Here is an 8,378-nt window from a genome sequence, read left to right on the forward strand (position 1 = left end):
AGGTCTGGATGGGTTATCCTGTCTGGGGCCCTGTGGATGACTCCTGCACTTCTCCTGAATCTCACGACTTTTTTTACCCTTTGGGACAGAAGCGAGAATTGCTGGTGGCTTTGCTTTCTGAGGAAATAACATCACATCCTTATAGCTGATGATGAAATCCATCTCCGGAATTAGCAACAGCCCCTCCACTTCAGAGAACTATTTAGCAAATCCTCCCCAGCTTGTTCTCACTCCCTCAGTTCAGAGCAGGGAGTGTCCCTCAGGGCCCTGCCTGCCTGGTGGTACATTCCACTTCCTCCATGGGGTGACCGGAGCTTGCATTGCTCACTCACTCTCTTCTCTGGCTCTAACCTGAGGTCAGTGAGGCCTGTACTTTGTTAGTATCTTAACAAGATGTCAGTTCTTGAAACCAAGGGCTTGGCATTGATGTGTGTGTTCTGGTCAGTGGAAATGAGTCTGAATTATTCTTCCCAGCCCAAGAAGGGTATACCTAGAGTTTTTGGACATGGAGTGAGATTGGTTCAGCTTCCAGCTCTGCTATTTGCCAGCTGGGTCATCCCGCTAGCCAGATGTCATGACTAGGTAGGTAAGTCAGGTAATTGTCCTGAGTCTCAGTTTCCCCGTCTGGAGTTACTAGTCCCACTGTTGCTGTGATGGTTAAATGAAGGAATGTATGGGAATGAATTACAAACCAACGGAGGTTAACTGGATTGGAGCCTGAACCTCAGGGAAGTGGAGGCGGTTCAGTCTGTGTTTTAGGTCAAGAAATCGAGACCCAAAAAGGGCAGGGTGGGGAAAGTGTTCAGAGAACCGAGGAGAGAACCTGAATGTTTTGCTGTTGTATTTTCTCCACTTCCCCCCAGACTTCTCATCCCCCTAACACACGTGGACATGCATGTGTGCACACATACACACACTCACACACACATACACCCTGCTGCCAAGGTTCTGATGACGGTTTTCCCTAAGCAAGCACCAGTCAGTTCCATCTCTTCTCTCCCTAAAAGGTCTTGAACAACAAGGTCACAAAAGTGCCTAGGTATATTTGAGTATTGATTCAATCACAGGGATCCAAGCACTTAAAAGCCAGAAAGTCACTGGGAAAAAGGAGGAGAGCTAATTTGAGGACAAGGGAAGGGCCAGGGAACCTGGACTGGGGAAGAGGTACAGAAGCTGGCTGGACAACCTTCTCCAAGTAGCACTTGTGTGGGCCCTGAGTGCAGCTGCTGGCCCTGTGTATTCACTCCCCTCATCTCCTGCTCCTGGCCCAGGCCCTTGCTTTCTATTTCACCATGAAGAGATACAATCCCAGGAAAACTGGCCCAGCCCTTACCTGCATATACACCATACCTGTCCATCCTGTGTGAGGTCTGGCACTAGATGGCACATCTAGGTGACAATCTCCCTCTCCCCTCACATATATGCCAACACATAATGGTGTCTCTCATTTGAAAGAAGAAAGCTTTGGCCTTGCCTCCCTCCAGCTCTGCCTTCTTCCTCTGGCCCTCTTAACAGCAGATATACCTCGAAGCACTTGCCTTCAACTTCTGTCTGCCATTTCTCTCATGGATCTTCGATCAGAGAGGGGGCTTCCCTCCTTCCACCTGACCGCAGCAGCCCTGGTGAAGGTCACAAACATAATGTTCAATCCATGGCCAGTTTTCTGCTTTCATCCTACCTACCTGAACTGTCTGCAGCCTTCAGCACACCTAGCACTCCCCATTGAAACACATTTTTTCGAGTGGCTTCCACGGGACACCACACTCCCCTGTCTTTCTCCTACCTCAAGGCTGCCTCCTTTCCTTTCCTATCACTGGTTCCCTCCTGTCTTTCTTTAATGTTATGGTGTCCCCAGACTTCCCATCTCCACTCAGTCTCTGGTGCTCTTACTTGTTCTTAAATCCCATCTGCGTGCTGGTGACTACTACATTTATAAATCTGGCTTAGACCTCTTCTGCATCCCACACTTGCACATCCACTAACCCTTTGTAGCTTCATTGGCATGTTTGATTGGCACCTCATGTTTACCATGTCCCAAAACATAATCCTGTCTCCCCCACTCCAAACCTCCTCTCACAGCTTTCTCCATCTTGTAAATGGCAATTCAACCCTTCTAGTTGCTCTGGCACATAATTGTGGTGTCATCCTGGATTCCTTCCTTCCTCACACCCCACATCTCAAACATCAGCAAATCCTGTTAGGTCTACCTTCAGAATAAATCCTGAGTCCGGTCATGTCTCAGCACCTCCTCTGCTCCCCTCTTCATCGCTGGCCTGAATTAATGTAGCAGTGTCTTTGTTGTGGTTCCTGCGTCCACACTTGTCCCAGCAATCGGTTCCCAGCACAATAGCAGCGGGATCCTTTGAAACACTGAGTCAGATCGTATCATCCCTTTGCTTAAAACTTGAAGTGTCCCCTGTCTTGATCTGCACAAAGACCTTACTATGGCCCACTGGGATTTGGCCTTTCCCAGCCCTGACCTCTGGCTCCAGCCGCCCTAAGCCCCCGGCTGTTCCTGGTACCTGCCAGGTGGGTTCCTGCTCAGTATCAGCACTTCTGGCTCCTCTGCCTGGAACTCTTCTTCCAGGTGTTTGCCAGGTTTGCCTCCTCATCACTCTAAGGCCTGTGTTTCTCTTGTCACCTCAGTACAGCCCTTTCTGGTGGCCCTTTGTAAGGTTATGATGCTGCCTAGAATACCCAGTCCCATTCTCAGCCTTATTTTTCTTCCATAGCACCCGTCACCATCTGACTATCATATATTTTATTTATTTATTTATTGTCTCTCTCCCCTGCTAAAATATAACACCCAACGACAAGGGCAGAGACTTGTCATTTCTGTTCACTGTTGAATTCTTAAAGCAGCACCAGCATAGGATGAGCCTTCCAGAAATATGTACATGTTGAATGAATGAATGAATGACTATGAAAAGAATTCAGAGAGGTTGTTCGCTTAGTTTAGGGAAGACCAGCAGGAATGTGGGTGGCCCCTAAGAATCTCTTAGTCATGATCAGGGTAAAACAAAAACAGGTGAGAGAGCAGGGCTGGATATCTTTTGGAAGAAAATAGGTGACCATCTGTACTGGACCAGTTCTATAGTTAGCAAGACATGGGAGGAGAGCTTTTTTTCTGAGCTTTATGTAACAGATGTGGTTTTGTATAAATCACACTTCTGTAAACTGAATCCTATTTTAAATGTACTAGCAGAGACTGCTATTTAAAGGAATCTGATGCCAGTTTCTTCTGTAAAATGAATAATAATTTCCTAATTTGCCCTTAGAGTCAATTCATATTTTCCACACAAAAAACCTGCATAAATCAAGATATGCTCATTTGAACTGAGGACTCTTCTTTTTCCACATTTCTGCCATCTTTATCATTCCTTCTCTCTTTTCCCTCATTCTTTCTTCCCTTCTTTGTTCTTGCTTTTCCTTTGGCTGAGTTTTTTTTTCTTAGACTGTGACATAGAATGTTCTCCTGTAACATGCCCAGAATGAAGAGTGCCGAGAGCTATGGCCCCTTCCCAGACCAGATGAGTCTGGTCTAAGATAGAGCAAAGGGGCTTGTCCAGGATGTATATGTACGAGGGGCTTGTCCAGGATTGAGTCTTCCGTTGAGATCACTGACCATAAGTGCTCTCTAGGCAGGGCATTTGCTGTGGAAATAGAACAAAAGATGGGGATGAAAGGATGTTTGGGAGGGAGAAGCAGCAGGCCTGGCAGTACTAGGCTTTGGCAAGGGCTTCACTTACGGGAATTGGGCTCTGGGACACGAACAGAGCTGAATAATGGAAGGTTCCAGTCTCCGCACCACCTGCCACCCTGCCTTGTATCTTGTGATCTTCAGAGAAAAGTTGCTATATATTACTAAAAGGAAAAGGACAAAACTAACCTCAAGATTAGAAAGCTGGGTGGAGGAGAGAGAGGAAGTTGGGCAATGCTGGTGGCTTGAGGGAGGGCATAACCCAGGGTTTCCACCTTTTAAGGAACAGCTGTCCATTTGGAAGGCTTTCCCTGGAAGTTCAGACAAGGTACATTGCCAAAGGCTACATCAGCCTGGCCTGGTGAACATCAAAGGATCAGGGTGTGTCTGATGGGCTTGCCCAGGGCCTATCTTTCTAGTCCAGGTGACTTTGTCTAAGGAGCAACTGTGATGAAGGAGCCCTGTAGTGTGATACCCATGAACATGACATTGCAGTTCAGGGTGCTAGGGAAGTGGAACCAAGGCTTCCTCCAAGACTGGGAGAAACAGCATTATAAGGGAGGAGTCCTTTTTGAAGCCGGGCTTCCTGCGGGTGGAGTAATGGGACATAAACTGCTTCTCCTTTTCTCTAAGGCCTATTGTCCTACCTTGCCCTTTACTCTACATTCTGGGGCCCTCTGAAGGCCTAAGTGGTCACCTCACAGAAGTTCTGTTATGGGGAGAGTATAGAGGGAAAAGAAGACGCGTGCAAGAAACCAATCTGCTCAAGTCAGTGGGCATTAGTATTAAGGTGGGAAATAAAACTGCATGTGACATGGCAGTCTTTGCTGAAGAACATGACAAGATGACCTGGCTGGAGGGGCCCAGAAAGAAGTGATGGTAAATGGGGCAATAGTACTGGAGCTATCGAGATGGCAGACAGACTTGCTAGCTTCCTCTCCAAGCAGATGGGAATAGTGGTCAGCAGGGAGGGATGCAGTCCCCTTTATTGCCACGAGTTGACCTTGTGCTGAGTGGTCTGATTCAGAGCCTGTAGGGAGAGAGGCTTTGGGGATCTCCCAGTGTTAGCAGCAGAGGAAGCAAGAGCACAAGGGATGTTAATGGACAGTGCAGCTGATAGTAGGTAACCCTGAGAAGGTCTACTCAGACATTGCCGTGTAGCATTTGGGAGTAGAGGAACACCCAGGAGCCAAGCTGGCCCCACCCCCCTGTATACTCTTTTTGTCCCTTCCGGAAATCATAACCTGTTGCTGAAGGAGAGACTTGGGGCTGGGAATGAGGGGAGAGGGGTCTTATGTTGAAAGGGAGATGGCTTGTCTATGGGTTTGTGAGCATTCTCAAAGAAACATCATCTTTGACAGAAGAGACAGTCTGCAGTCTCTGTATCCTCAATCTGAAAATATGCCATTCTTGTCCTCATCGTGCTGACCCTTTGGGGAAAGGAGCACCCCCCTGAGATGTGGGAGGGCCTAAAAGGAGAGGGATGAGGAGCTGTCAGGTATCCAGGAGCCCCATCCCTGGGCCTGGATGGGAAGGAAAGCCATGTCATCCGGACCATCATCTCAGTCCTCTCCAGCCATTCTCTACTAACCCTCCCCCTCAGGCTTTGCCTCTGTCACTCTCCTACACCACTCCTTACCCATGTCATCAGTGACACCTTGTCCCGAGCTGTGGCTGACTCTCAGTTCTCATCTTCCTCTTGTCCTGCTGTAGCATTTGACACTCCAACCTGAAGCCTGTTCTCACTAAGTCCCCTCCAGCCTCACTGGCAGCTTTTCTGCAGGAAAGATCTTGGTTCCCCCTCATCTCCCTGACTTGGTTGGGTATCCATAGGCCTCATCTAGGACTCTTGTTTTTAATAACACTCCCTGGGTGATATTCAGCTTACAGCTTTGGATGCCGTCTCCAGATGGATAACTCCTAACCTCTAGTCTTTCCAGCTGCCTATCTAATGAGATGCTGTCTCAATCTACTCAGACTTCCATAACAAAGTACCTGAGCCTGGGTAATTTTATAAGCAGCAGAAATTTATTGCTCCTTCTGAAGTCTAAGATCAAGGCTCTGGCCGATTTTGTGTCTGGTGAGGGTTTGTGCTCTGCTTCTTAGATGGCGCCTTTTTGCTGTGTCCTCACATGGTAGAAGGGGCAGACAAAGACCCTAAGGCCTCTATTATAAGGGCACTAATCCGTGAAAACCCTCATGACCCAAAGACCCCACCTCTTAATACTATTGTTTTGGAGATTAGGTTTCAACATGGGGTCTGGGGGGATATGCAAGCGTTGAGACCCTCGCAGATGCCCAATAAGCATCTCAAACTTAATCACACACAAAACTGATTCCTGGTCCTCCCGGCAAACCTGCTTCCTCACCAGTTTTCCCTGCTGTGTAAATAGCATTCTCATTCTTCAGTTGTTAAGCCAAAAACCTTGATCCCTGATGACATCCTTGATTCTACATCTAAACCATCAGCAGGTCCTGATATACTACTGCAGGGTATATTCAGACACCCTGCTTCCCCTGCCCTCCCCCAGCTCAAGCCACCACATGTTCCGCTTGGATTACTGTAGTAGTCTGCAAGTTCTTGCCTGTGTATCCTGGGACTGTCTATTCTCAGTAAGGCAGCTGGAGTAATCCTTTTTTTAAAAAGTCAGCTCAGGCCAGGCGCAGTGGCTCTTGCCTGTAATCCTAGCACTCTGGGAGACTGAGGTGAGCAGATTGCTTGAGCTCAGGAGTTCAGGACCAGCCTGAGCAAGAGCAAGACCCCATCTCTAAAGAATAGCCCAGCATTGTAGCAAGCGCCTATAGTCCCACCTTCTCAGGAGGCTGAGGCAAGACAATCACTGGAGCCCAAGAGTTTGAGGTTGCTGTAAGCTATGACACCATGGCACTCAACCACAGGGTGACTGAGATTCTGTCTCAAAAAAAAAAAAAAAAAAAAAAAGTCAGCTCTTTCCTTTGCTTTAAGTTCTATTGTAGCCCATGAGGCCCTGCATGATCTGTCTTCCTCCCTGTCCTTGTCTCACTCTGTTCCAACCCTGCTGGTTTCTGGCTGTTCCCTTTGACATAAATGCTGTTCCCCAATATTCTCACGGCTTCCTCTTCAATTCCTTCAGGGCTTTGCTCAAATGTGACCTGATCTGATCAAATGTCTTCCCTGATCGTCCTATAGAAAATTGTGGCCATCCAGCCCTATACTCCAGTGAGTTTCCTTTGTTGCCTTGTTTTTCTCCATGTCACCTGTCACCCTCTGCCATGCAGTGCTTACTTGCTCTGTTGGTAGCATGCCTCTCCCCCACTAAAATGTATGTCCCATGAGAGCTGTTGTGCTTTTTGTTACTGCTGTGTCTCTAGGACTTGAAATAGCATCTGGCACATAGTAGGTCTTCATAAAATATTGTTTGAATGAAGTTTGAGAGAAGAGAGGAAATTGTGAGGGCCTTAAGAACCACCTTGTGTAAACACTCTTCAGTGGCCCCTCCAGCCCAGGCCAAGCATCAAGGCCCTCCTTCCAAAGTGTCCTTGCCCACTTCTCACTAAAACTGGCTTGTTTTAAAAGCAAGGTTTATCGCAGATGTCCTCAAACTAAGGCCCCACAGGCCATATGTGGCCCGCTGAGAACATTTATCTGGCTTGCTGGGTGTTTTTGCTGCCGCTGCCTGTCCTACTTAGCAGCTGACTTGTCCCAAGGCCTGCAGTGTGGCCCTCCAACGGTCTGAGGAACAGTGAACTAGCTCCCTGTTTAAAAAGTTTGAGGACCCCTGGTTTATCGTAGTATAGTTTATATGTAGTAAAATTAAGCATTTTCTTAGTATCAGGTTCTATGAGTTTTGACAGTCACTTGCAGTTAGGTAACCTGCATGCAGTCAAGGTTTAGGATCCTTCCGTCACCCCCCAAATTCCTTCATGTCCTTTTATAGTTAGCCGCTTCCCTACCCTCAGCCCTGCTGATCTGTTTTCTATTCTCTTCCTTTCAGAAGGAAGCTCTAATTCCTTCTGAATGTCATATAAATGGGATCATGTAGTGTGTGACCTTTTGAGTGTGGCTTCTTTCCCTTGACATAATGCTTTTGAGATTCACCCATGTTGTTACCTGGATCAATAGTTTGTTTCTTTTTATTGCTGAGTAGTATCCCATGGTGTGGCTGTACTACAGTTGATCAGTTCAGTAGGAGAAGGACACTGGAGTCCTTTCTAGTTTGGGGAGATGATGAACACACTGGAGTGTGAGGAAAGACAGCTGGATGTTGTTAGTTAAAGTAGGTTGCACTTAAATATCAGCAAAATTTTGAATTGAAGAGAGAAAAACAAATGGGACTTGGGGAAAGTGAGGATGTCCAGTGTCATGATCAAGGCAGACAAGGTGACAGGATCTGATGAGGATGACTGGAGAGCATCGGGCAGAGCAGTCTTTCGTCTGCAGTGTGCCCATGTGAACAGCAGGGAGCAAGGTCACAGACCTCTTGGAGCTCATGCTCTTGTGAGGACAGACTAACAAGCAAATGAAAGGAAATTTCAGCCTGCAATGAGGGCCTCGATGGATAGAACCGGAGTGGTTGTGAGTTGTGATAAAGAGATACTACCAGGCAAGGGGTAGAGAAGCGCTCTAGGTTAGGTGGCCCAAAGAGGCTGCCCAAGAGGTCGTATTTGAACAGCTTGACGAAGGAGGAAAATCCAGCCT

Source organism: Otolemur garnettii, unplaced genomic scaffold (genome assembly GCF_000181295.1).
Source record: "Otolemur garnettii isolate 467f Iridium unplaced genomic scaffold, OtoGar3 scaffold00077, whole genome shotgun sequence".
Classification (NCBI taxonomy): Eukaryota; Metazoa; Chordata; class Mammalia; order Primates; family Galagidae; genus Otolemur; species Otolemur garnettii.